The sequence below is a fragment of the Epinephelus fuscoguttatus genome, linkage group LG8 (genome assembly GCF_011397635.1).
Source record: "Epinephelus fuscoguttatus linkage group LG8, E.fuscoguttatus.final_Chr_v1".
Taxonomy (NCBI): Eukaryota; Metazoa; Chordata; class Actinopteri; order Perciformes; family Serranidae; genus Epinephelus; species Epinephelus fuscoguttatus.
The window spans coordinates 44,998,511-45,025,652 of record NC_064759.1 but is presented as its reverse complement, the minus strand read 5'-3'; the positions used below and the strand labels follow the sequence as shown (position 1 = coordinate 45,025,652).

At 38.5% G+C, this 27,142-nt stretch overlaps 1 protein-coding gene and 1 long non-coding RNA gene across 3 annotated transcripts in view; one reads left to right on the top strand and one right to left on the bottom strand.

Annotated features, from left to right (window-relative positions):
* dyrk1b (dual-specificity tyrosine-(Y)-phosphorylation regulated kinase 1B) overlaps positions 1–27,142 on the top strand; it is a 173,084-nt gene that overhangs the window by 36,837 nt on the left and 109,105 nt on the right. The window lies entirely within an intron of this gene.
* On the bottom strand, positions 15,465–17,712 carry LOC125892889 (uncharacterized). The gene is made up of 3 exons (XR_007449797.1): positions 17,551–17,712; positions 17,406–17,477; positions 15,465–16,881 (listed from the first exon to the last, which is right to left on the bottom strand). It is a non-coding gene; the product is annotated as an uncharacterized LOC125892889 (long non-coding RNA).

The window sequence follows — 27,142 nt, the reverse complement described above, 5'->3', positions numbered from 1 at the left end:
TCGATTCAGTCAAGCACTTTTCAATTATGATACAAAATTTGCTTGGATATTAAGATATTTTCTGAGAACTAACGAAGTATATTTAACAAGGAACCCTCTGACCTGGTGCATTACTATTAAAAATACTGTTTACATTAAGAATTGACCCTAAAGCAGTACATTAGTCATCATGTACTTTTATTTAACATTACCTGACACATGCAAAATAAATATTTTAAATTAAAATACTGACTGAGAGGCTGTCATACGTTAGCTTGTTAGCCGTAACGTTAGCCTTGCTGTTTGTCATGTTAACGTTATTGTTGGCAGCCCTGAATAGCTTGTAAAGCTTTAGCATAGTTAGTTAACACATTTGTTATCGGCCCATGTGTTTACTGCTACAGAGATTTAATAAATCTTTGGTTTATTTGCACAACGTCGCCTCTCTGCCGTCTTTTATCACACTTGCTAATGCTAAGTTAACTTTACCAGCAGATCTGTATGAGGTACAAACTGAGGCTACAGTTAGCAGTGTGCTGATGCTTAGTGGTATTTCTTAATCTTTTTCTGTGAAACTGATGTGCATTTAATAAACATGCGTACATTATTAGCGTATTATTATATTTTTAGGGGAAAATGCGAGTGAAAATACTCGCACCATAGACCGTCTCGCGAGATCTCTTGCCATGACCTCAGGTGCTAAATGCTGATCTCACGAGACTACCTGGGTTGATAGTACTGCAGGCTGCTGCAGTCTGCTACTGGCTCTACAACACGTCTACGGAGGAAAACAGTTATAGTAGTTATCAATTTTTTAATTAATGAATCGATTTTGTGCCATTTAAAGGAAAATCGATTTGAATCGATTAAATCGATTTTTTTCAACCCAGCTCTAAGCCCTATACATTTATGATGGCAGCTCCTTCACACTCAGTGCTGTGATGTTCTAATTATGGTGGAAACAGTGGGTTGTATAAAGTTTGGAAAGATTCAGCCGTCAGTTTAAGTGTCAGTGTGCAATTATTTCCCAATCAATGAATGAAGTTTTCCCACAGTCATGAGTCTGAGTGTGAGGCTAGAAAGAAGCCAGGGTTTCAGCTTCTCTCTCTAACTCTGTTTTTTTTGTTCTTACCACAACTGTTTCTTTGATTTTTCATGTGAACAACTGAGGACAATACTATAAAGGTCTTCCAGCAGAGACTGTCTGTTAAACCCCATATTTAAGCAAACTTGTGTCTCCCCTCTCTATGAAAGCTTTTCACTCGGCCTTTCGGTGCAGCCACTCAGAATACCTATAAACACTTTTGATTTCCCTAGAGGTTGGACAACAGGTCTTACAAACTAGTTCTGATCAAGTATAACCTGAGTGTTAGGTTGCATTCACACACACTAGAACCCTGCATTAAAAAACATTCACACAGTGGAGCTGCCAACACAAGGGGCTCTGGCGAAACAACTTGTGGTGCAGTGTGACATCGTCATGCAAGGTGCTACATTGGCCAATGATATACAAGCACATATTCCTGCTGGATTACTTTGAAAGATCCAAACCCAGTGACGTTGGAAGGTATCCCTGGCGCATTAAAATCTGACAGGACACATACTCTTAATGTTACCGATAATGCTACATTGTGAACAACAAATCCATGTTGACATCATAGAAACAGTGGCATGCATGACTTTACTTATGTTGATAGTATTTCTATGTTACAAAAACCACTGAGATAGAAATGCGCGTTACGGATGTTATCATCATACTGTCGGTGATTTTGTTCCAGTGCTGTGCACAGATCTGACACTTAGCCACCTGTCTGCTTACATCCTCAGCTTTCTTAAGCTTTGCAAACTGTCATTGCCTGGCAAAGGTGGCAGTGTTCGGTGGCACAACAAGGAGGTCCCCAAGAACTGCCATTAGACAAAATTTATATTTATAGGTTTATAAAATGTACCATAATTCACGAATATGTAGGATTTTTCTACAGACATTCCTGTAATCTTACATCAAAGCCCCTGTTGTGACAGCAGATGCTGATAATGTTACATTGTGATAATGTGATTATGTCACTGATCGCTACTAGCCTTTTTTACACAGAGATGGCATGAATTTTTACACAGAACCAAACAGCAATGGCACCATGCTGCTCCAGTGTGTGATTTTGACAGCATGCTGGAATCATGGAAGCAAAAGAGGTGTGACAGGCTAGACATGTAACACAACAGCATCCTCTTGTGTGACCTTTTACATATGCATCTTGTAAACAATACCAATGGCATTAACATGGCAACAATAAATCATTTACCATTCCTGTTCTGTGACAGACTCCCGGACTTCAATGTTTTACCAATATGCAGACATTTTTGGCTGCTGTTCTACTTCTTTGAGTTTGCTGGTAACTGCTAACAGCTACTTTTTAAATCTCCCATGCATAACACGTTACAACATCACACCCGTGCCATGCACGATCCTGTCGTGCCAGCTGTCCCTTTTATACTGATGTTGTTTCGATGATGTAACTACCTGCAGTGCAGCCCAAAAAGGCAGACAGTGCCGCCTCCCTGTTCTGCGATTGTACCTTTTTATACAAAATGGCGAGGAAGCATAACCACCTTGAAGAGTCAGTGTAAGGGGCTTCTGTGTTGACTAATTTCAATGATGATCCAATGATGCTACTACCCAGGGGACGTCCATTGTTGAAAAAATATTTTCACAGGCAGCCACCATTTTCCTAACATCTGTGTATATATCTCATGTAGGGATGTCCCAATCCAGCTTTTTCACTTCCGATCCGATTACAGCCTTGAGTTTTGGCTGATACCGATCCGATCCAAGCACGTATTATACATATTCACTTATTTTGTTGTCAGTCATGTTAGAAAAGATTTGATCAAGCAAAGAACAACTATTTAATCAGGTTAGTTAGAACGATCCACAACAGTTGGTATGAGAAACTGACCTGTTTATTGTTAACAGGGTTAAATAAACAAACTTTAAACTTGAACATTAACATTAAATAAAAAATATAGCTGGTTTGCTTTGGCTGCTTTGGCCCCTTAATAAATAGAAAATGAATCAACACAAGAAATCTTTAAAATGTCTAACAATGAAATTAAAATAGCAGCAAGACTCCACACACTTGTGCTTTGGCCCCCTAATAAATAAAAAAAAAAAGATTAACACCAGACACTGTTGGCATTTAACAAACAATGCAGCCTTTCCTTTTCAGTTATTTTAGTAGTGATTTTGTAGTCCATCCATGGCTCCAATTTCACTAATTGTGCCCAAAACAATGCCATCAGTGCTCTTTACTTAAACAGTAAGAGTGTAAACCAAATAAAAATATCACTCTCAAAAAAACAGAGCAGAAAACAAATAGTCAGTTAACTAAATTAACCACTACTCTTCCTACCCTCTGTGTATCTGCCGTCTGCATGCTGGCCTGGTGGATTGATAGTAAGAGCTGGAGCGGATCACTGGAATGGACTGCTTGAATTGGGGCGCACTGGGCTGGCCGGAAACCTGGCACGGAATCTGTGAAAAACTGGATCGGAGTTCATGGATCGGCATTTTTCCATGCAGTCCGATCCGATGCCCGTTTTTTTTGCTAATATCGGTGGCCGATACGGATCCGAATATCAGATCGGGACATCCCTAATCTCATGCAACACAGGATTCTAATTTGTTTATAGTCTCAATGAATAAGAATAAAGATACACTATGGTTTTTTGAAGGTTTTTATTTATTTAACTTTCAGATACATTTTCAACATACATGGATGTAACCATAACTAGAACCATATAACATTAAACAAGAAATTAACAATACAATTTGTGGAAGAAAAAAACAAACAAACAAAAACAGATAAAATAAAAAATAATAGTAATGATAATAATTATTGGTGACCCACTCGCTATGCAATATATAGTATAATGTTGAAATAATTCCGTTAACTCGATGGTAACACATAATGGGAACTTCCCCCAACATGCTAACAGAAATTAGTATTGCAGTCGCAATGATATCTTAAGAAATTATCCATTTTACTTCACATTCTTAACATCAAACAAATTGTGTGTTCATACTTACAGGCATGTTTTTCCTATACTCTGTGGAGCTCATCTCATAGCTGCTAGCTTCACATTGCTAAATATTGTTATTATGATTCCTGTCACGCCCATCCCATTGACTTATTTTTCCTGTCCCATCCCAGTCATGTGATGAATAGTGGAACTGACTCCCATCCTGGAGAATCCGACATGGATCCTGTGACCCACAGGATTCCCAAAAATGTAAAAATCTATTGTAAAATCCTGTCTGTCAGTACAACAAACCATTGTACGGTGTCTAACAAGCCTGTAAACACATCAGTTGATAGACCATAACCTGGTCAAAACAATCCAAACCATCTGCACAACTTCAGGCCTTTTCACACCTTCCTTGTTTGATCCAAATTTAAGGACTTTTCAGTTTGATCCAAACCAATTTCCCGGACCAAACAGCCAGACCTTGGTTAGACAAAAAGAGACAGTTTCGGTCTGGCGGTCTCAAATTGAATTATAGTTCAATTAGTTTCTAGTGTTAACGTCTTTTGTGCAGAGACTTGATGCGGTTTTATACTTGTGTGACAGCTTTACACTGAGCCTACGCCGTAGACCTACATGTGGCCTGGGCTTGTGCCCAGCTCCATAATAAGTTGTCAAGCAGATATTTTCGATATGTTATTTAAACGTAGGATAGTTTGTCTTGCCTGTTCCCTCTGTCCCTCCCCTTTCCCCATACACATAGGAGACAGCAGAGTTTTTTCCCACCCACATCCTGCTTCTAATTGCTCTGACCTTGATGGCAACGAGTACTAGCCAATCAGAGGCAAAGCAGGGTAATGTATTTTTTTTCTGGTTAGGAAAACATCAGTCCTGTAACTAAAAGAAAAAAGTTAGATGAGTGCATAAAAAGCAATAATGAATAAAGAATTTGTGAATTCAGGATGATATTTATTTGTGTGTGCAAACTTTAATTATCAGAGGTTTACTGTGTATATAATGTACTTGGTACATCAGTCTATATTTGATATCCCCTCTGTTTTCTAATGTTAAATAATGTTAAAAAGTGGTTTAACTCCCTCTTGTAGTCATTGTCCTGAAGCTCAGGGGGGAGAAAAATAAATATACTGTGTACCGTGGGTACAGTTTTGCAAAACTGCGCACACTTCCGTGATTTAGCGTAGCACGTGCAACATGTGTTGCTGGAGAACTTGTGAGTGAGTGAGTTAATGTCTTATGAACAGCCCCAGACTTCTCAGACTCTTTTAGCGATTTACCGCTCAGAGGGAACTCATTCAGTGTCTCCTCTGGCAGCAGCACAGCGTCTCTCCCTCTCCTCTCTCGCTGTGCGCACACGGGAGTTGGTTTTCGGCAAGAGAGTTTGTCATAAACCTTTGGTAATGTAAACCTATGTGACGCTAGGGGCTCCACAAAAACTCCATATGTGAATGTGTGATAGTTGTGGTATCATAGCAGCCTGTCACAGGTTACAGCGTGATGATAAGAGGAGAAATGGCAGAGCATAAAGGTCCAGCTGGAAAAAACACAACTCAGTCATTTAGGATTTTGCTAAACGAAGGAAATTACCTTTTGATATAGATCCCAGGGGACATTTTGCACCATAGAGTACTGGGTTTTAATTTTGAGTTTTGAGATCTGCATTCTGCACAATAAATGCTCTAAAAAATACATTATATCTTTGCTTTTGTTGTTCTTTTTTTTTTTTTTTTTTAATCAATTTAGCTTTGCTAAGGGACTACAAAACCCATTCAGAAACACTTCTATTATAACTTTTACACTTTAATTTATACCGCGATATATACCGTTACCGTGAAGGGATTCCATTTATACCGTATACCGGATTCCATGAAAAACTGGATCGGAGTTCTTGGATCTGCATTTTTCCATGCAGTCCGATCCGATGCACGTTTTTTGCTAATATCGGCGGCCGACACTGATCTGAATATCGGATCGGGACATCCCTAACCATTATTGTTGTACTAATACCCGCTCCTTTTCAAATTCTGGACCTCACTAATTTCTAAACTCTGGCTACGGACCTGGTTGTGAGCATTTATACTTGAGCTGTGGTGTGTCTGTGTAGCGCTGCAGTTACACCTCCAAAATACTAGTTGGCGTTGGTGTTTCTGTGAAGTGTTAAACTTGGACCTATTCAAAACACACCTAAAACATACAATGAACATGGCTTAATAGTAACAGTTTCAAACACACACAAAAATTGTCTTCATTATAACTCACAAGATTCATAGATAAGACACTTGTCTTTTGCTGGACACATTTTCCCCTCAAATACAACATGCTAACATTATTAGCACAAGTCTATGGCGTTTTACATTATATAAATGAGCTTAGCAACTAGCATACTTTTTCTCTTCTCATATGAAGCCAGAAACAACAGCAATTTTTAACAAAGGGAACGATAAAAAACTCAGCTCCAGTACAGCTCACAAGGTTCACAGACAAAACAACTGTCTTATACTAAACAAGTATTCCCCACAAGTACAACATGCTAACATTATTAGCAAAAGCCTGTGACATTTTAAATTGCATAAGTTAGAGTTTTTCTCTACTCATGTAAAGACAAGATAAATCACACACAGGACTAATGATGCCATTTTGTGGGAGCTTTATTGTCTTCACAATTTATTATTTTTTTTATATATGTGAATTAAAAGTAAATAAAATTGTTGATTCCACTGAGGGAAATGGTTTTATGCATATATTTATTTATTTTTTCCGACCATGGCAATATTCAAAATCATACAAACAAAAACAGCTATCAACTAAAACATATTTCATGACTGAAAATGAGCAGGAAGAAGAAAATCTTATTTTACCCAAGAGTACCCAGCTGCAGACAAGATGGCGGACAAGGGTGGCGCCATATATCCAATCCATATCGGAAGTCCATACCGGAAGTTAATCTTCTTTGCGTCTACGATACTGGAAGTCCATACCGGAAGTCAGTTTTTTTTTTCCCCAGAAGTCGGTTTTTAAGTCTGTCTTTTTTATATTATTTATTTTAGCAATACATGTACAAACTTTGAAGCAACCAAGAATTATACCAACTATTATAAATATATAATAACAACTAATATTAATAATAATAATAATAATAATGATAATAATAATAATAATACAATTATTTCAACAATTATTTTAAATACAATCATGTTTTGTTTGGAATAACATTGACCTCAACAAGTTAAACCTACAAAAATTGCAGAAAATCAGCAAACACATGAATTTTAGGGACCTTGTACTGTGGATCGGGGACTTCTTGTCTAGCCGCCCTCAGAGGGTGTATGCAAACACCACTCTGTCTGGTGAGCTTATTCTAAGCACAGGCTGTCCTCAAGGTAGCGCTATCTCTCCTGTACTTTTTTCGCTCTTTACCAATGTATTTGCTATCAATGATTGTAAATTTAAATTGATAAAGTACACAGATGATATGGCCTTAGTAGGCTTGCTGCAGGAAAATTACCCTTCTGGTGAGGCTCCCTATGTGGCCCATATTAAGGACCTGGAAGCATGGTGCCACAGCAGCCAGCTGGAAATCAATGTGGCTAAAACAAAGGAGGTAACTTTCTGCTCAAAACAGGATCTGACAACTGAACCAGTTTCACTGGATGGCCAACTTGTTGAAACTGTAGAAAAATTTAAATATCTGGGCACAGTTCTTGATAGCCAGATGAGTTTTTCTGAAAACACAGACTATGTGTTCAAGAAATGTTCACAGCGACTCAGTCTTCTTAGAAGACTAAGCAGCCTTGGTGTCAGTCCTCAGATCCTGGAGCTTGTGTTCACCACTCATGTTGAGAGTGTTCTCACCTATCATCTTTCTGTTTGGTTTGGTCACCTAAGCTCAAAATGCAAGCATAGACTAAATAGGATTGTGTCAATGGTGAGCAAAATAGTGGGAAAACACCCAAAGCCTCTGAGGACAAGGAGGAAAGTGAGGAGAATACTGGCAGATAGCTTCCATCCTCTCATCAGCCAGTTTGAGCTCTTGAAGTCTGGGAAGCGCTACAGAGTTCCTCTGGCTAAAGGGGCTTTTAAAAAGTACTTTGTCCCCGGTGCTATTAGCATCCTTAACTCTACTAAGTGACTAAACCACAGATAATGACATGAACTGCTCTACCATACTTTTATAGCACTGTATTTTATTTTATTTATTCATCTTTTAAAAATGTATCTATATGAATTTTTATCTTGTGTTTTGGCTTTGTTCATATTTTAGCTCTGTTATGTTTTATGTTACGCTACGTCCTGTATGTTGGTGAGCCGAAGACAATTTTCCACCCTGGTGGACAATAAAGATTTATTCTATTCTATTCTATTTTAGTTGGATTAATTTTTAACAAAGATTAAATAAAGTGAGCACTTTCATTTATTGGGCTACAGTTGCAACATGCAGATTACTATCATGTCATTCAAAACAACTGAAAACCATGGACACAACAAATACTTACACTTACATCAGTATGGTTAATTGTAACTATTTAACTATTAAATGAACGTAATAATTAGATTGTCATATTGTCAGATGTATTCTATTTCAGGAACACAATATAACACTATTGTATTTAACATAAAGAAGTAGAATTGGAGTTCTCTTTTTTGTGAACAAGTTTTTATTCCAGATATCCATATCAATCTCAAAAGTAGAAAAAAACAAAGGAAAAAAAAACATTACTGTTAAATGTAGACGAAGTATATGATCTCAAACAGATACTTCTCATCAGCATACCATGGAAATGAACTGCATTTTCCGTATGGTTTTTCCAGGTGCCTCTGGATCGCGCTCTCATTTTTGGTTTTAAATTTGGGGCAGAGAGGACACCCAAACTCGGATGGTGAAAGGGTTGTGTGCCCCAGACTGGCTTCGTCACTCAAAATAGAGGGGTGCATCTGAAAAAAGGAGAAGTCAATCAACATTGATAGCTGGAAAACATACTGAACATCAACCATATTTTACCGATCTAAAGGACTCATGGCACTACAGCCATTTATATATCCATATGTGTATGTGTATTAGTGCTTTACATTACTAAAACGACAAGAATTGCATCTTAGAGAACATAACACACGTGTTAAAATTACTGCTAGTGCTAAGTGCCGAATAGAATTTCGTTGTACAATGTACAATGACAATAAAGTTGTCTAATTCTAATAATTAAAAGACTCGTTCCCTTACCACTCTTTCTTGCGTGTATTGTTTGCATTCTTCTCTTCGTCTTCTCCGTTGTCTTCTTCCTCTTCTTCTTCGGCAAATAATACACACACAGACCAACTTCCGGGAGGGCTGGGCGATATGGCCTAAAAAAAAATCTCCGATTTTTTCACAAAAAATCCGATTCACAATTTGAATTGATTTTTTTCCCCTCCTAGTTAAAAAAAATATATTTGTGGCCTGGTAGCACATACCTGGGGTCCAAAACTTTCAGCATGTGAATAAACCCCAGCTTTTCCACGGTAGCCTATATATGGGCACCATATCTCGTGCAATATGCATGGCGACTGCATCTGTGATCGCTTTCCACCGGACCCCTTTCTTATCATACGGCAGTGTTTCCCCTACCATCATACTGGATCACAACAGAAGTCATTTAAAGTTACCTTTCCTATAGAACCGGTCTATACCTTGTCCTTTTATTAAACAAACTAAATAGCCTTATGTTACAGGCTGAGCCTGATGTGTGTGGCTTGTGTGTGTGTAGTTGATGTAGGAGGTATGAGACGTCAGTGCGCCGGGTGTGGTGTGTGACGTCAGACGGATGCGCCCCAGGAAGAAAGTGAGGCATGTGCTCTGTTGTTTACATCGAGCAGCCACAGTGGAGAAGCCAACACAGTTCTGCATGCTGTTTTTGAGTTATTTCCCTCTATGTAAACGTCAGACACTGATGACAGAGGCTGTGCATCATCCCTGCAGTGCTGAAAATAAAGTGGCGTTCTTTAACGCAGACGAAGTCCTGTTGTTTATGTGTTGTTGCCACAACGAGCTAACACAAGCTAAAGGAGCTAATGGTCTTCGGGGGTCCCTTTACTACGATTCGGGGGTCTGCCAGCTTGGCGTTGTTAACACTTATTTATCTTATTTACACAACGGCATGTCATTTATGTCCCTACATGGTGCGCGTCTAAAATCCTCCTCTGCTCTCTGTGTCGCGCACGGCGGAGTTTGGCCCTGATGCCCACACACACACACACACATGCACGCACGCACACACACAGACACAGGTGAGCACACACGCTGCCATGTTGTATGTGTATCAAGCGCGGGGGGGAGCCCACTCTGAACTACAGGAGCCCAGCGTGGAGCGGTGGTGGCGGACTGTAAATAGAAACTCGATTTTCATTAAAACAAATCGGCCTAAACTACAAATTCGAATTAATCGATAAAATCGATTTATCACCCAGCCCTAACTTCCGGTATGGACTTCGGGTATGGATTGGATATCTGGCGGCTCCCATGTCTGCCATCATGTCTGCAGCTGGGTCCCTCTCATTTTACCTGCCCCTCCCTCAAGATAAAAATAAACAATAGAAACAGATGGTCTGCCCAATTACAGTTACTCTGTAGTCAATATAACATTAACATGAAAAGAAAACAGAAATAAATTCATTATCTGTCTCAACACTCATATAATATAGAAACCTAACTATCAAGTTCATACAATGCAACCATTCTTTCTTTAAACATTTTTTTAAACTGAAATATGTTCAAACAGCCCTTTAAATCACCCTGTAAGGAATTCCACAACTTAACCCCAGCAACAGAAATACACATCTGCTTTAAAGTTAAGTTTAAAATTTCCTGGGATGATCTTCAATATCAGAACTAAAAATAAACAACTTTTGCAAATTTTCTGGTCATACTTTACATCTTGCCCTGAACATGACTGTGAGTGTCTGTAGTTTAACCAAATCCTCCAGTTTCAATAATCTTGATTCAATAAATAACCTGTTGGTATGTTCTCTATAACCCACATTATGAATAACTGTCACTGCTCTTTTCTGTAATAAAAATAAAGGATTCATGTTGGTAGAGCATGTATTACCCCAGACTGCAGAACAGTAACTTAAATAAGGCAAAATTAGTGAGCGATATAAAATCCTCATTGCTTTATAATTTAACACATACTTAGCCTTATTCAGAACAAAAATATTCTTGCACACCTTTGATTTTACCTGAGCTATATGAGCTTTCCATGTCAATTTATCATCAATGATCACACCTAAGAACCTAAATTCTGACACTCTGTCAATTAAAACTCTTTCTAAAGAATGTGATACATTAGCCTCCTTACTTTGGTGGCCAAAAATCATAAACTGTGTTTTGTTCAAATTTAGAGACAACTTATTTTCATCAAACCATTTTTCAGTTTCACCATTTCCTTTTCTATACCTTTTGCAAGACTTTTTAAATCATCACCTGAACAAAAAAAAAAGTTGTGTCATCTGCAAACAACACAAACTGTAGTGATTTTGACACTTCACATATATCATTAATATATAAATTGAAACCCCAAGGCCCCAAGACTGAACCCTGTGGGACTCCACAATCAATGTTCATATGATCAGATCTATTACCAGAAAAGTGCACATATTGTTTTCTATTATCTAAATAGCTTTGTACCCAGTTTAAAACCACGCCCCTCACCCCATATGAATATAGTTTTGAAATAAGAATTTTATGGTCAATATTATCAAATGCTTTTTTTAAATAAATAAAAACCCCAATTGTGTGTTTCTTGCTTTCTATTGTTGTGGTAATTTCTTAACTTAACTTCATTAGAGCAAAGCTTGTGGACCGATTTATTCGAAAACCAAATTGACTCTCACTTAACAATTGATTTTTTTCGATAAAATAATCCAATTTAATTAAACAGTTTCTCCAGCACTTTAGAAAATTGTGCTTTAAAGAGTGGAATAACTTTTGCAATTTTCATTCTATTTGGAAAAATACCTGTACAAAAGGAAAGATTAAAAATGTAAGTTAAAGGTTTAATTATGCAGTCAATGGTTATTTTAACAATGATCATGTCAATCCCATCACTGTCTGTTGAAGTCTTATTTTTTAATTTTGTCACAATAGAAATTATTTCACTCTCATTCACTTCTCCAAGAAATATAGATTGCAATACTTTACTTTCCCCATTCCAGCCACCTTCTGCTAGTCCATTATTATGTTGTTTAATAGCAGTGGCGATTGCTCTAAGACTGCAAGGGAAGCTCAGCTTCCCCTAAAATGTAAAGAAATAAGTGGTCAAATATGTACTGTTGTGTTTACATTTCATTACATTCACGCGTTCAACTTTTGTTCAGAATCAGCTTATTCATTCCCGTAGCGTCACAGTGCATTAAACAGTGTCGAAGCTCAGCATCCAAAGACTTCAGTGGGGAAGCGTAGAGAGGGTTGTTCCACTGCAGTGAAACTAGACAGTCATTGGATAAATGCTCGGTTTTGTCCCGCCCATCGGACGCTCAGTGTCTCTGGGGGTCTATGGGGCAGTGGGCTGGCCTCAGCTGGCCTGGACGCTGGACTTCTGCATGATGATTGGATGATCTGTCTGAGGCTGAATCCTTTTTGATTGACAGCGAAATGAGCAAATCAGCGATCTTGAAATATAAACCACCACTGGAGTATTTTTCAAGTTTCATTCCGTTGTTCCAAGTTGATCTGGAGACTTTTCCAATCCTCTTAGTGACTTTTTCTTTGTTAAAAACAACTAGTGACAAATCTAGCATCTTTTTCTGGTGTTATTGGAGACTGTACTCGTGTTTGGAGACTCTGACTTCTGTCACTCTGCAGTTACTGTCCCCAGCGAGCAGCGGGTGCTGCTGTGAGCCCCTCCAACGTCCCAAAGCACTCACAGACAGTCACACAAGCCTCGCGCAGCAGCCCCAGAGGGTAGAATTTACGTATAAATAAACGGACACATTTTATGATGTAGGCCGAAAATGAGCTTCCCCTCCTTGAAAGACCAGCAGCCACCACTGTTTAATAGTTTTTGCAAGATTCGGCCCAACATTTACAAAAACGGAATTAAATTCATTTACCACTTCTGTCAAATTTGTTAGGACCACCTTGCTATCATTTAAAAAAAAAAGCTTTCAGCTTACAGAAATACACAGGAGGTCTTCGTTGCGCTATGCACAGTTACATTTCTGGAGAGGTGCACATCAGGCTATGGCGTAGGCTACAGTGTCGGGTATGAGTCTAAGCAGAGACTACAATTTGACGCAGAAGTATAAATCCCACTTAGCCCTTCATATGAACCATTATGCTTAATCCTAAGCAATCATCTAAACATATTCCAATTGAGATCCAAATTATTTTACATCATGCTGAAGGCAGGTGCCGTGAATAAGACAAAATGTCTCCACTCTCTGTGTGAAGTATGATAGTAGGCCCTGAATGTGACCAGTGACATAACCTCATATGCACATACAGTGATTCATGCTCTGACACACATGCACGTCTGTCTCTTGATTCACATGCATGTGTTATATTTAGTCCAAACATTTACAACAAAAAGACAAACTATAACAACAGTCAGCCCTGTTACATGCATATACAGTATGTAATTGTCTGTCTGTCTGGTCTGTCAGTCAGTCAGTCATTTGGGCAAGGGGGCTATTGCATGTGACCTCTCCACCTGTCCTTACTGGGACTATTTCTGGGTCTCACATTGAAACTGACTATGTCTCGCCTGGCAACAGTACCTCTGTATATGTATGCAGTCTGAGTGTGTGTGTGTGTGTGTGTGTGTGTGTGTGTGTGTGTGTGTGTGTGTGTGTGTGTGTGCGCGCGCGCATAACGTGTTATTCCAGTCTTAACTACAGCCGGACCAAAGCTGTATAGGCTCATATGGACCGGCTGTAACAGCAGAACAGTGACCTAATTAAAACATCGATAGACTGGAAAGAATACTTTTAAGCTTTTGCACCATGGGCCACCAACCCACAAAATTTGGTGGCCAAAGTGCATTTTTGATGGCCCAAATGTGACTGTATGTACAAACAGTAGCCTACAGAACACCACTTCACACAGCCCTCTGTAAATATGACACTTCAACAAATGGAAAGACATTGACAAAATGAAAATATCTTTATAAACATATGGTATACTCTCTCAGTCTGTTAGTTCACAGCATATCCTGATTTTTCTTTGTTATTATCATCTATAGTTGTAGATGGACTTATAAAAACAATATTAGATTGTTAAAGAAATAAATGATTATATTCATTTTGCCAGTCCATTATAGAAAAGTCAGACTAAAAGATACAAGATTGATTTAAAATAATCCAGATTATATCAGTTATCATCTGTTTCTTACTGTTTTATATTCAAAGCACTTTTGTAATAGGGGTTGCAATGCTACGATAACTGTCTCCAAAAAACATTGCAGTTTCAGGGTATCATGGTATTATGACCTTTCACGGAATGAAAACCGAAGGTTTTGTTTTTGGTTGAACAATCATTTTATTACCATAAACACTTGACACTTGAAGCCATTTTGTTAATGAAAGTATGTGTAAAAAGTCTTCCCTTTGAAAATAACTGTAAATAAGGGGAGATTATCTGTCCAGTTGAATTTTTTCTCCAGTATTGTAGATAAGCAAATATACACGGTATGACAGCTGTCAACTTTTATGTCATGGTATACCTTGAAACTGGTTATCCCTGCAACCCTATTTGTAATTATCAACAGCTACTTCAACTTTGCGTTAGACGTACCTCAGCAGCGTTCTTCAGTACAGACTGGAGTAGACTAAATGTACCTGGTTACTTACTCATCTCTAACATGTGGTTAAGCTTTTCTCATCAGCACTCCTAGATACAGTCAGTATTTATGAAAACGCCCGCAAAACGGGGAAATTAAAGCATTCAGTATAATGCTGCAGAGTTGGTGTGTGGCCTTCTTCACTTTATAGGGTATTTTTCAACCTGGACCCTATTTTTCCAAAGGTGTTTGTGTCTAAGTAGTCTCTGTATACAGACTCTACATTCAGTGAATGTACAATCATCAACTTGGTTTTGGTTGAAATAAATCCTTAAAGGGATACTTTGCCAGGGCATGGTGGATAGTGCTGGCGCCCCACGTACAGATGCACTGCCTTGTTGCAGTGGCCGCAGGTTCGACTCCGGACTGCGGCCCTCTGCTGCGTGTCATTCCCCGCTCTTTCTCTCTCCCCCATTTCACACACTGTCCTGTCCATTAAAGGCAAAAGCCCCAAAAATAATCTTTAAAAAAAAAAGGGATACTTTGCCAATTTTCAACCAGCTTTGTATGGTAACAGTGTGGGTAGTGTGTTTACATGAACTACGGTAAACTTCCCACCAAGTTACGAGCGCCCAGATCTCCTTGCTCATCTCTCAGCTGTAAGTTGTTTTTCCACTGGCTCTAGGGCTGAAGCTTGAACTACAGATTATACTTAAGCCAGTCAGTATATTAATAACACAATCCAATGTTGATAGAACAGAGCGTATTTACTGTGCGGCAGTAAACAATAACACAAACCATCAGGAAACGTTTCTGCTAAAGAGCTCAGTGGATGAAAAATAATCTGACCTTATGGAACATGTTCTTGTTCTCACTCCCTCTTGACTTTAGCTCTTTGTTTACTTTCCCCACCTCCGTTTTTCTTCCAATGAGATGAGCTGAATTGCTAATCAGAGTGATTTCATTCACTGACGAGCTCTGGCATTGCTGATGCCAATTCAACATGCTGAATCAGCTAAAAGAAAAAAGTTGACAGGGACTGACAAGGGGCAACAGTGTGACACATTGCACCAACTAGGGCAAAAGACGTTAACCAATGGCCCAACTTTGACCGACAGCTGACCGCAGGCTTGGTGTGTCAGAGTCCTAAGGGTACACAGAAGTCACTGTCCAATGCACAAGGATCCATTTCTTTTCATTTATTTGAACAGACAATAGTGCAAGTGTCAAAGACAGACAAAATCCTCTTGGTGGGGACTGAACTTTGACCTTTGGCAACTTTGGTCATTTGTTTTTATTATAAAAATAAGGAACATTTCAGTTATAGTTAGGGAATTTTAGCAAATAGAATAGACCATCTGTGAAAAAAATGCTTATCACTACCTTTCTTCACTAATATGTTCATCTAACACATCAATTTATGTAAACCCAAATGTAGCACCTGGGTCAAATTAATTTAACATACTAGGACTAATAACCACTGTATTGATACCTCAAAATGTCAGGGTGACGTATAACCCAGTAAAGCACAGTGATAGTGATTAGAAGTCTAGAGGACGCTCAAGGAGGAGTAGACAAGAGACTGAGATGCTTTTAAATGGTACCATGTATTGGAAAAAAAAAATAGTAAATGACATACAATATTTAAAGTGCAATTATGTACAGTGAGTAGATTGATCAATTTGTAAATATGGACTAGGAACAGCAGTTCAAGGTAAATCAACTCTCATTCAATTACTTGAGTATGCACATCAAATAATCAATATCCGCAATAAGACTTCAACTGACACAGATATATCTCAGCGTCAACAATTGTACACTCCCAAATACTCGGTTCAGCATGAACACAAATCATGACCTCAGCGCCCACCCACAGTTCATTGAAACCCACGTCTGGGTTTGAGATTGAGTCCAGGGGGAATATGAGTGAGAGAGTGTGTGTGAAGGGAATGTGTGGGTGTAGTGGCAATGGGGGCAGCGAGCGGGGTGAGAGTTCTTGTGAGCTACAGAGAGCCCCCTACCAGCCTGGCAGGAAGGATGCGGCTCTTCAGCAATCTGTCAGTCTATAGGCTCTAGGCCTGCTCCTTAGCTCGCCATCAATCAAAACCGTGGCCTGGAGAACAGGACCAAAGTTCCCATAAATCACAGTGTACATTAATTCATATCACTACTAAACAGTAATCCATTGCGCACATAATTCAACAAAGCACTAGTTGCACTATAGTTAATTTTCCAATTATTCATCATTTAGCAGTAGAAAAATAAATAAATACCATTTGCAATTATCACAAATCATAAACATTTAGAATATTGTTTAACAGGCATGGTACATACATATCATCAATACAATCAAACTCACATGACTTCAGTGCTTACATGCCTAGCAAAGTGCTCTTTAAATCCATTACAGCAATGTACTTTCAAATAGTTCATTCACTGAATAACCCTTAGCTTCCCATATCAAAGAACCAGGCATGTTTGGTTAGCCAGGCGCTAGCTGCGCCCATTAAAGTGAATGGCATCAGCTAAGCTAACCGCGTCCATTAAAGTGAATGGCGGCGGCTAAACTAACAGCGTCCATTAAAGTGAATGGCGCCGGCTAAGCTAACGTTAACAGCTACAAACAATTTGACTCACCAGTCCATGCGTCTGCTAAACACTCGTTCGTCGCGGGTTTCAGCACGGCGGTTTCGGCATGGTAAGAGGCTCCTACAAGTTGATACATTGTTTAGCCATCAGTTATCAGTTATACGGGAAAAGTAGCGAAGTTAGTGCAACCAACCTGTAGCTCGTCTCTCATGCAGCTTACCCACTGCTCCTGCTGAGACTGAACCACAGCGGCTGAATACGTACACGTGATCGGCCGCGACGACGACGTCGACCCACGTGACGTCACCATGTCCTAACGTCAATAACTTCAATGTCTCTTGTCAATAAAATGGGATTTATCACCCGGGTTACACAAATCCTTGTGGAAAATTCTGGGGAGCCAATCAAAATCAGGATGCTCAGAGGACCTGGGCAAAAAAAATGGGAAAATAAACTTTTGCCAATAATAGCTTGAGAGATGTCTTTTTTTGATTCCAGCCATTTGCGATTGCGATTACAATATAAAAAAAATGGTATCATTAGTCTACTTGCTTGATTCAGTTTTTCCCCTACATTATATTAGGGGGGCACTGACCTGACCTGACATAGTGTAAATGATCATCAACTGACTGGGCACAGTCAAACACGCTGCTCACACAGCAGCGCAGCACGGCCCTGTACCTTCAGCGGAGCGAGCCTGTGTTGCGTTCAGGCGTTGTCACGTAAATGACAAATTTCAGCACGCCATAGCACAACACAGCAGCATGTCAAGTGGGCCGAAACCGAGCAAAAATGCTCAATTTTTCCATTTGTCATTATATAGTTTGTTACGGAGTCCGTGATTTCCCCGTGACACTTACAAATGTTTGCGTAACTGTGCTTGGATGTTGTTTTATGAGGCTCTGGCGGCTTTCAGTTGTCCCTTTGTCTTTAACATTACTTGGCTTTCTCTCTCATGCATTCTTCCTACTTTTCTCTGTGCTGTCTCAACTGCTGATATAGATTGGTCATGTTGCCGCGGGACGTGGCGACTTTAACTTTTAAACTTTTACACAGCACGTCTTTCTGTTCAGCGTAGCCGTATCAATCAATCAATCAATCAATCAATTTTATTTATAAAGCCCAATATCACAAATCACAATTTGCCTCACAGGGCTTTACAGCATACGACATCCCTCTGTCCTTAAGACCCTCACAGCGGATAAGGAAAAACTCCCCAAAAAAACCCCTTTAACGGGGGGAAAAAAACGGTAGAAACCTCAGGAAGAGCAACTGAGGAGGGATCCCTCTTCCAGGACGGACAGACGTGCAATAGATGTCGTACAGAACAGATCAACATGATAAATTAACAGTAATCCATATGACACAGGGAGAGAGAGAGAGAGAGAGAGAGAGAGAGAGAGAGAGAGAGCGAGAGAGATATGCAGGTAATGACAGGATCTTACAACAACATTAATGGAAGTAATAATATTATAGTTATAGTTCTGGTTACTGCGGTACAATATGTTGAAAGTATGTATTAATACCTGGCAGTATACATGTGTGACAATAATCATATGTGTATAATAACAGAAGAAGTATGACTAATGACTAATGATGGCAGCAGCAGCAGGAGGCATCTGGCGGGACCACGGCAGCAGCACAACCACACACGTCACGCTGTCCAGGCACCGCTGTGATATGAGTTAATCTGAGAGACAGTGGAGCACAAAGGCTCCGGAGAAGAAGCCGAGTTAGTGACATCCAGAATGGCCGGTTAAGCTAGATGCAGTAATAGGAAACGAGAGAGAGAGAGAGAGAGAATGAGAGAAGGTGCCCGGTGTATTATATAGTGGTCCTCCGGCAGACTAGGCCTAAGTCAGCCTAACTAAGGGCTGGTACAGGACAAGCCTGAGCCAGCCCTAACTATAAGCTTTATCAAAGAGGAAAGTCTTAAGTCTAGTCTTAAATGTGGAGACGGTGTCTGCCTCCCGGACCGTAACAGGAAGATGATTCCACAGGAGAGGAGCCTGATAGCTAAAGGCTCTGGCTCCTGATCTACTTTTGGAGACTTTAGGGACCACGAGTAACCCTGCGTTCTCAGAGCGCAGTGTTCTGGTGGGATAATATGGCACTATGAGCTCTCTAAGATATGATGGAGCTTGACCATTTAGAGCTTTATAAGTTAACAGTAGGATTTTAAATTCAATTCTGGATTTTACAGGAGCCAGTGCAGAGAAGCTAAAACAGGAGAGATATGATCGCTTTCTTAGTTCCTGTTAGTACACGTGCTGCTGCATTCTGAATTAGCTGGAGAGTTTTTAAGGACTTACTAGAGCTACCTGATAATAGAGAGTTACAATAATCCAGCCTTGAGGTAACAAAAGCGTGGACCAATTTTTCTGCATCTTTTCGGGTCAGGATAGGCCTAATTTTCGCAATATTACGCAGATGAAAAAATGCAGTCCGTGAGGTTTGCTTTAAATGAGAATTAAAAGACAAATCTTGATCAAATGTTACTCCGAGGTTTCTTACGGTAGTGCTAGAGGCCAGAGCAATGCCATCTAGAGAAACTATGTCATCAGATAAAGAGTCTCTGAGTTGTTTGGGGCCAAGAACAATAACTTCAGTTTTGTCTGAATTTAACATCAGGAAATTGGTGCTCATCCAAGTTTTTATGTCTTTAAGGCAATTATGGAGTTTAGTTAATTGATTGCTTTCTTCTGGCTTCATTGATAAATACAACTGAGTATCATCCGCATAACAATGGAAATTTATAGAGTGATTTCTAATGATGTTACCTAACGGAAGCATATATAGAGTAAACAGGATTGGTCCGAGCACAGAACCTTGCGGAACTCCAAAACAAACTTTAGTACGTAAGGATGGTTCATTGCGAACGTCAACAAATTGAAAACGATCAGATAAATAAGATTTAAACCAGCTTAGTGCTGAACCTTTTAAGCCAATTAAGTGATCCAGTCTCTGCAGCAGAATTTGATGGTCAATTGTGTCAAACGCCGCACTAAGATCTAATAAAACAAGTACAGAGACGAGTCCTTTGTCTGAAGCAATCAGAAGGTCATTTGTAATTTTAACTAGAGCTGTCTCAGTGCTATGATGCACTCTAAATCCTGACTGAAATTCCTCAAATAAATTATTATCGTATCACTATGTAATAGACGTTGCAAGAGACCATTTTTATTATTGTTGTAATTTTGCTGTTTTAGACCATTTTTTAAACTTATATAATGATAATAAAGGCGTAATGATGCAAGTTCACCCTTTTAAAGAGAAATAAACATTTATTTAACTAGAATATTTAGGAATGCAAAAAAAGAAAATTTAAATATCCGAAATAACACGTAAAAATACCAAAATAAATAAATATATACCTTATAAATACAAAAAAATAGACTCTCAGTCCCTGTTGATAAAAAGTGCACTGTAATAGGAAAAAAAAAATCAAACAACCAAAAACAATAAAATGGACTCTCAGTCTCTTATCACTTGAAAAAAAAAACAACCAAAAACAATATATGAATAAATATAAATAAGAAATATATATATAAATAAATGCCGTGGCATTTGGTTTAGGAACAAGTTCCATGTCTTTCTCTTACGCTCAACTCTCTTATTTCTCCGCCTCGTCTCCTAGGCGGTGGGCCGAAGGTCGCTATCTGCTTTTGTTTTTGAAATGATCGATCCTCAGCGATAGAGTAGCTGCTTTTTTAACATTAACTTAATATATTTTTTCTGAACAAGTTTCCGTTTGTTGGCAGTCTCAATTTGATCATATTTTTATGAAAACTAAACTTATGTCTGATAAACTAATCAGGCAAACGCTATGGCGTGCTATACCGCAAACCAATCAACAACGAGTTCCAGCGTCACCTGACTTGAAGTGTGCCAATGATAATCGCCCAAATAGGAAGTACACACGGCTCAGAGGATTTTTTTTTTTTTTTTTTTATTGACAAATTTACAATACAATTTGGCATAGAACAGTGTTATACAACCAAATAGGCTACAGACAAGCCTCAATATGGGTTTTAACAGTACAAATAGTCAAAATGTCACAGTAAAAGTTTACCCAATTACTGAGAGTAAAGAAAATAAATACATATGCAAATTAAAACAACAACAAAAATTATTAAGTAAAGAAATAGGAAATAAAGGGGAGAGAGCTCGGGGAACTCTGTGAGGTTAAGCTCCTCTACTAAATCACGAAGCTTCACAGCCGTCTTTTTCTCCATGCATTTTAAAGATGAGAAATAATGACACAACTCCTTATGAAAAACATAGATTTGGGGTTTTGTTTTCATGAATTTGTTCTTATGTATAAAAAATTTTGCAAGGATGATGATTATATTAATTCCCAGATCATGTGTTGGATCTTTTACAGGTATGCCATATAAAATACTCTCTTTTGTTAAATTGGAGAAATTGACAAATTTGGGGAATAACCAGTCATGTAAATCTTCCCAAAAGACATGAATAAACTTGCAATCATAAAATAAATGTTCTGTGGTTTCAAATTCATCATCACAGAATGAGCAATTGTTATGCTCAAAACCAAAATGACATCGTAAAAATTCAGCAGAAGGGTATATTCCATTAAGAATTTTAAAGTGAACTTCCTTCATTTTTGGTGCAATTGGATACTTAAAGAATTTGGCCCTTAAATTCTCAGCTTCCTTTTTAGAGAATAATTGTAGAATTGAGTTTCTGTTTGTTGAGAATGGATATAATTCTTTAATAAAGATTTGCTGGATTGTGACGTTAGGCAACTTTAAGCTATTGAGATTATGACCATTCACCAAAAATGAAGGAAGATTTGGGTTAATATTACTTTGAAGTAAGTTATTAGACATTATAATTATAGATTGAGGAATTGCTTTGATTATATTATTGTATTGCCTTCTGTCATTAAGATTAAATTTGGAGCAAAATTCTGCAAAGGGTATAATATTTCCAGTGTTATCTAACAGATGCATTACAGACCATATTCCTTTCTCTAATCAATTTTGGTAAAAAATGGATTTATTTCTAAGTAAGACATACCTGCAATTCCATAATGGGGTGTTATGGGGACTAAAATTATGCTTGAAAATCATTTTCCAGTATAGTAAAACCTGTTGATGAAAAATATGGTTTGGGATGTGGAACCATTGGCTATTTTCATCTCTTAACAAGGATCTTAGCCAATTAATTTTAATGGTGCCATTAATACAATCTATATCGATGGCTTTAAGACCTCCCTTCTCGTATCCTTTAACCATAATTCCTTTTCTGATGTAGTGTGTTTTCCTATTCCATATATAATTGAAGTTTGCTTGGTTTATAATCTTTATTGCACTTTGAGAGAGTGATAGCGAATAGGCTGGGTAAATGAATCTTGAGAGACATTCCATTTTTGTGAGGAAAATTCGACCAACAATAGAGATGTCTCTTTGAGACCACATATTTAAATATGATTTACATTTATCTAAAGTATTCCAAATGTTGAGGTTATCTAGAGTGTTAATGTCCTTAGTAATGTGTATGCCTAAGTATTTAATGGTTGATTTAGCAGGGATATTATGAATTGTTGTTAGAGGGGAACGATGTATTGGTAATAATTCACATTTTTTAAGGTTTAATTTTAGTCCAGATGCCTTGGAAAAGAAATTAATTGTATTGAGGACTTAGGGGATTTGTTCAGTATTTTTCATGAATATGGTTGTGTCATCAGCCAGTTGGCTAATTGCCAGTTGTTTGCCTAACACCATCAAATTTTCAAAATCTGTTTCTTTTTTTATAAGAATAGAAAGCATTTCCGCTGCTGTGATAAATAGTAAGGGAGAAATGGGACAGCCTTGCTTAATTCCTCTATTAACTGAGAATCTTGGACATGTTCTTTGTGGTAGTATGACTATACTGTTAGTATCCTTATAAATTAGTTTAATCATGTTAATGAAGTTTTCTCCAAAACCAAATAGTTCTAAGGTGCTAAAAATAAACTTACGTTCGACTGTGTCGAACGCTTTAAAAAAAATCTAAGAACAAAATAAAACCTTCATCTTCAATTAGATGGTTGTATTCCAGCAAGTCAAGCACAAGCCGTATATTATTATGAATTGATCGTCCTTTAATAAAACCAGATTGTGTATCTGAGATAATTTGTGTAATACCAGATTTCAGTCTGTTTGCATAAATATGTGTTAATAGTTTGTAATCAGTATTGAGCAAGGTTATGGGTCTAAGGTTGTCAATTAATTTGGAATCTTTACCAGGCTTAGGGATGAGAGTGATCAACCCCTGTTTCATAGTAGTTGGAAGAATATGAGATTCAGATATTTCTTTTAACATACAAAAAAAGAGATCTTTAAGATGTACCCAGAAATGTCTATAAAAGTTGCTTGTTTGACCATCTGAGCCCGGGGACTTGTCTAATGTTAAGCATCTTATGGCTTTTTCCACTTCATCCATACTTATCTCAGCCTCGCACATGCTTTTGAAATACTCATCAATTCTGGGGATTCACTTTTTAATATGCTCAAAGAAAGCATCAGCATCTGAGGGTGAATAAGAAGAGGAGTACAGCTCACTGTAAAATTTAAAGATTTCCTTAGAAATTAAGTCTGGGTCAGTACATTCTTGATTATCTATCAGTAGTGTTCTTATTGCATTTCGTTCTTGTCTCCTTTTTTCCAGTCTACAAAAGTATGCAGAACTCCTCTCTCCCTCTTCTATCCATTTCGCTCTTGATCTAATATATGCTCCTTTGGCTTTAGAAAGATAGAAGTTATCCAGTGACGATTGCAAAAGTATAAGTTTTTGTTTGCTGTTCTCATTTAGAGATGATTTATTACATATACTGTTTATTTCTGTAATGATTTCCATCTCTTTTTCCTTACTTTCCCTGCTTAATATTTTGCTATCTGAAATAGAAATCTGGCGTACTTTGTATTTTAAATATTCCCATTTGCTTCTATAGGTTAAGAGGTTTGAATCTGTGGTTATATTACTGATCATTGTAATAATTTCTTGGCAGAAAAGCTCACTTTTCAGGAGGTTTGAATTAAATTTCCAATAACCTTTTTTAAAGCATTTGTTTGTGGACATAAAATTAAGTTTAATCAAACAGTGATCTGTTAAATGTGCAGCAGAAATTATGGAAGTTGGATCCAGCCCAGACCTATTATCTCACACCAGCCAAAAATCAATTCTGGATTTGATTGAGCCACTGGTTTGAACCATATGTAGATTTGGGTGTAAGGATTATCAAATCGCCATACATCTTTTAGGTTAAACACACTACAAAAATCAAGCAACACAGGATTGTAAAAGTGTCTTTGGTATTTGGAGGGAGATCTGTCTAGCCATTCATCCATCACCATGTTGTAATCACCACCAAAAATAAAGTTGTCAGTAGGATATCTTTGACAAAGATCCTTAATTGTTTTTGTAATTTCAGAGAACATATTTTTGTTTTGGTTAGGGTTATTGTACCCATAAATGTTACCTAGAATCAGAAAGTCATCATTTGACTCAAGAACACATTGTATCCAGTGACCTAAAGAATCTCCATTTGTGGTCAAAACTTTCCCAGGGAAGTTGTTTAATAGTATGGCGACACCTGCTGATCTATTTGTGCCATGACTAAAAAGAATTTTGTCACCCCATTGATTTGACCAAAATTTTTCATCCATGTCATTTGAGTGTGTCTCTTGTAGGAGATAACATTGCACTTTTTTCATTTTTGCAAAAAAGGAAGGTTGATCTTCTTCTTATAGAATCTCTAAGACCCCTAGCATTAAGTGAAACAAAAGAGAATGTAGAACTGAAAAGACATAAAAGAAGGAGATGTAAATTCAGTAAGAAAGTATGGACGTTTGTTTTGGAAATAAACACTATTGTACTGCCCCAATCCAACACTATTGAACTTAGTAATAGTAGGAGAACAAATCTTCTTGTCCTTCTGTAGTAAGTGGTTTAATGAGCTTATGAATGTAAACAGCACTAATAAGTGAGGTAAGTGGTAGAATATAATTTTTGAAAAATAGTGCATCTTTCAAGTTATATTATTAACCTCCCGCACGACCTTTAAACTGTGGTCCACATAAAGTGCATCTGAACATTTCAGAAATACTTTCAACAGCAGCATGTAATAAAAATACTTAGCTTATAACATATCAAAGTAGAAAACCTGAGTAATCTGGAAACATTTTAAACATAGAGCCTTTCAAGGGACTCTTATATAATTGAGAGTGTAAGGCACATGTTGTAATGTGTAGATAAACTAATCTAGTGCAACCCTAAATCCGTTGATGTACCCCACATGTCCTCTATAGTACACAGTCTTCTCAGCAGCTCTGGCTTGCTCCATCTTCGGCCATGCAGCAGCACGAGCCTCGCGGTCAGCTTTGCAGAAATCTTGCTTGAAGTGAATCCCCAAGTCTTTACAGATCTTAGAGTTCTTGGACAGCTTCCAGAAGGCATCCCGGTGATATCTCATGGTGAACTGCACAATGACTTGACGGCTTTTCCCTTCCTCTCGTCTCCCAAGGCGGTGAACGGTGTCAACTACGGTTTCCATCGACGTAGCCCACTGCGGCGCAATCTTTGAAAGAATACCAATGACGATGTCTCGAATGTGTTCGTCATCTTTTTCTTTCAGGCCATGAATTTTGAGGTACCAGCGCCTCTTGTATCGCTCCAACTCAGTCACTTTTTCTGTCAGTTCCTCATTTTCTTTGACGAGCCGGGGCATTTCCTTTTCCATTGATTGCATTTTAGCTTTGCAATCTTTAATCTCAGCTGCATTCATCTCCACGAGCTTGGAAATGTTAGCCACCATGACGGAGTTTTCTCTTAGCTGAGCGCCAAAGTTGTCTATTTTAGCGGTTAGCTTTTCAATAGCCTGTACGAGCGCCTCATTTGGGACAACAGGTAGCTCTTGAGGGCTTTTTACCTTTGAAGGTGGCGGCGGAGTGCTTTTCGTTGGAGTGACAGTCGAGGATTTTCTCTTTACACCTCCAGTGGTTGTTATATCCATCTGTGAATAGTCGTGATCCGCCATCTTGGCATTTTCCAAGGCTGCAGTTAGCTTAGCTTCAGGCTTTCCGGTCGGCATGTTGGTTCATAGTACCGTATTAATCTCCAATGTTATACTTTGAAGTGCAGCAATCTTTCATTCAAACACTTACTTCAACGCCTGTTCTTTTCTGACTAACAAAACTCCAAGTTTCATGTCAATTTCGGGGCAGCTGCTTAAGAGCTTAGAAACGGCAGCCTGTCTGCTCCGCCATCTTGCCAAAATCCAACACGGCTCAGAGGAGCTGACCGGAGTTAACCGTAAAAAGTATGTAGTCTGTATCTTTGTGCTATTTAACCGACAGTATTCACCTGGACATTTTCTGCATATCTTCTGTGAGAAGCTGAAGACGTTTCTAACGTTAACTTAGTTGAAGTGTTTTGAACAGTTCACGTTGTGTATTAGCTCATTAGCCACCGATGTGTTGTTAGCATTCATCACTAGCAAAGTGAACGGACTTTTAGCCGCAGTACAGCGTCTATGAGTACAGCTAACTCAGCGTACTAATGAGGCTGCAGTTCATAGTTTCCGATGAGGAGAACCTGAGGAATAAACGGATTGTGCTGTGAATAACCCAGCTAACGCTCAGAGCATCCTGACTGCACTGCTCGGGCCCCACTGTCATGGACGACATCGACAGGCCGTCTTCATCTTCGCCACTGAATGAAAGAATGACTGAAAGGCTGTTACACATCGTCTGGACACACGTGTGACATCCTGATCCTCG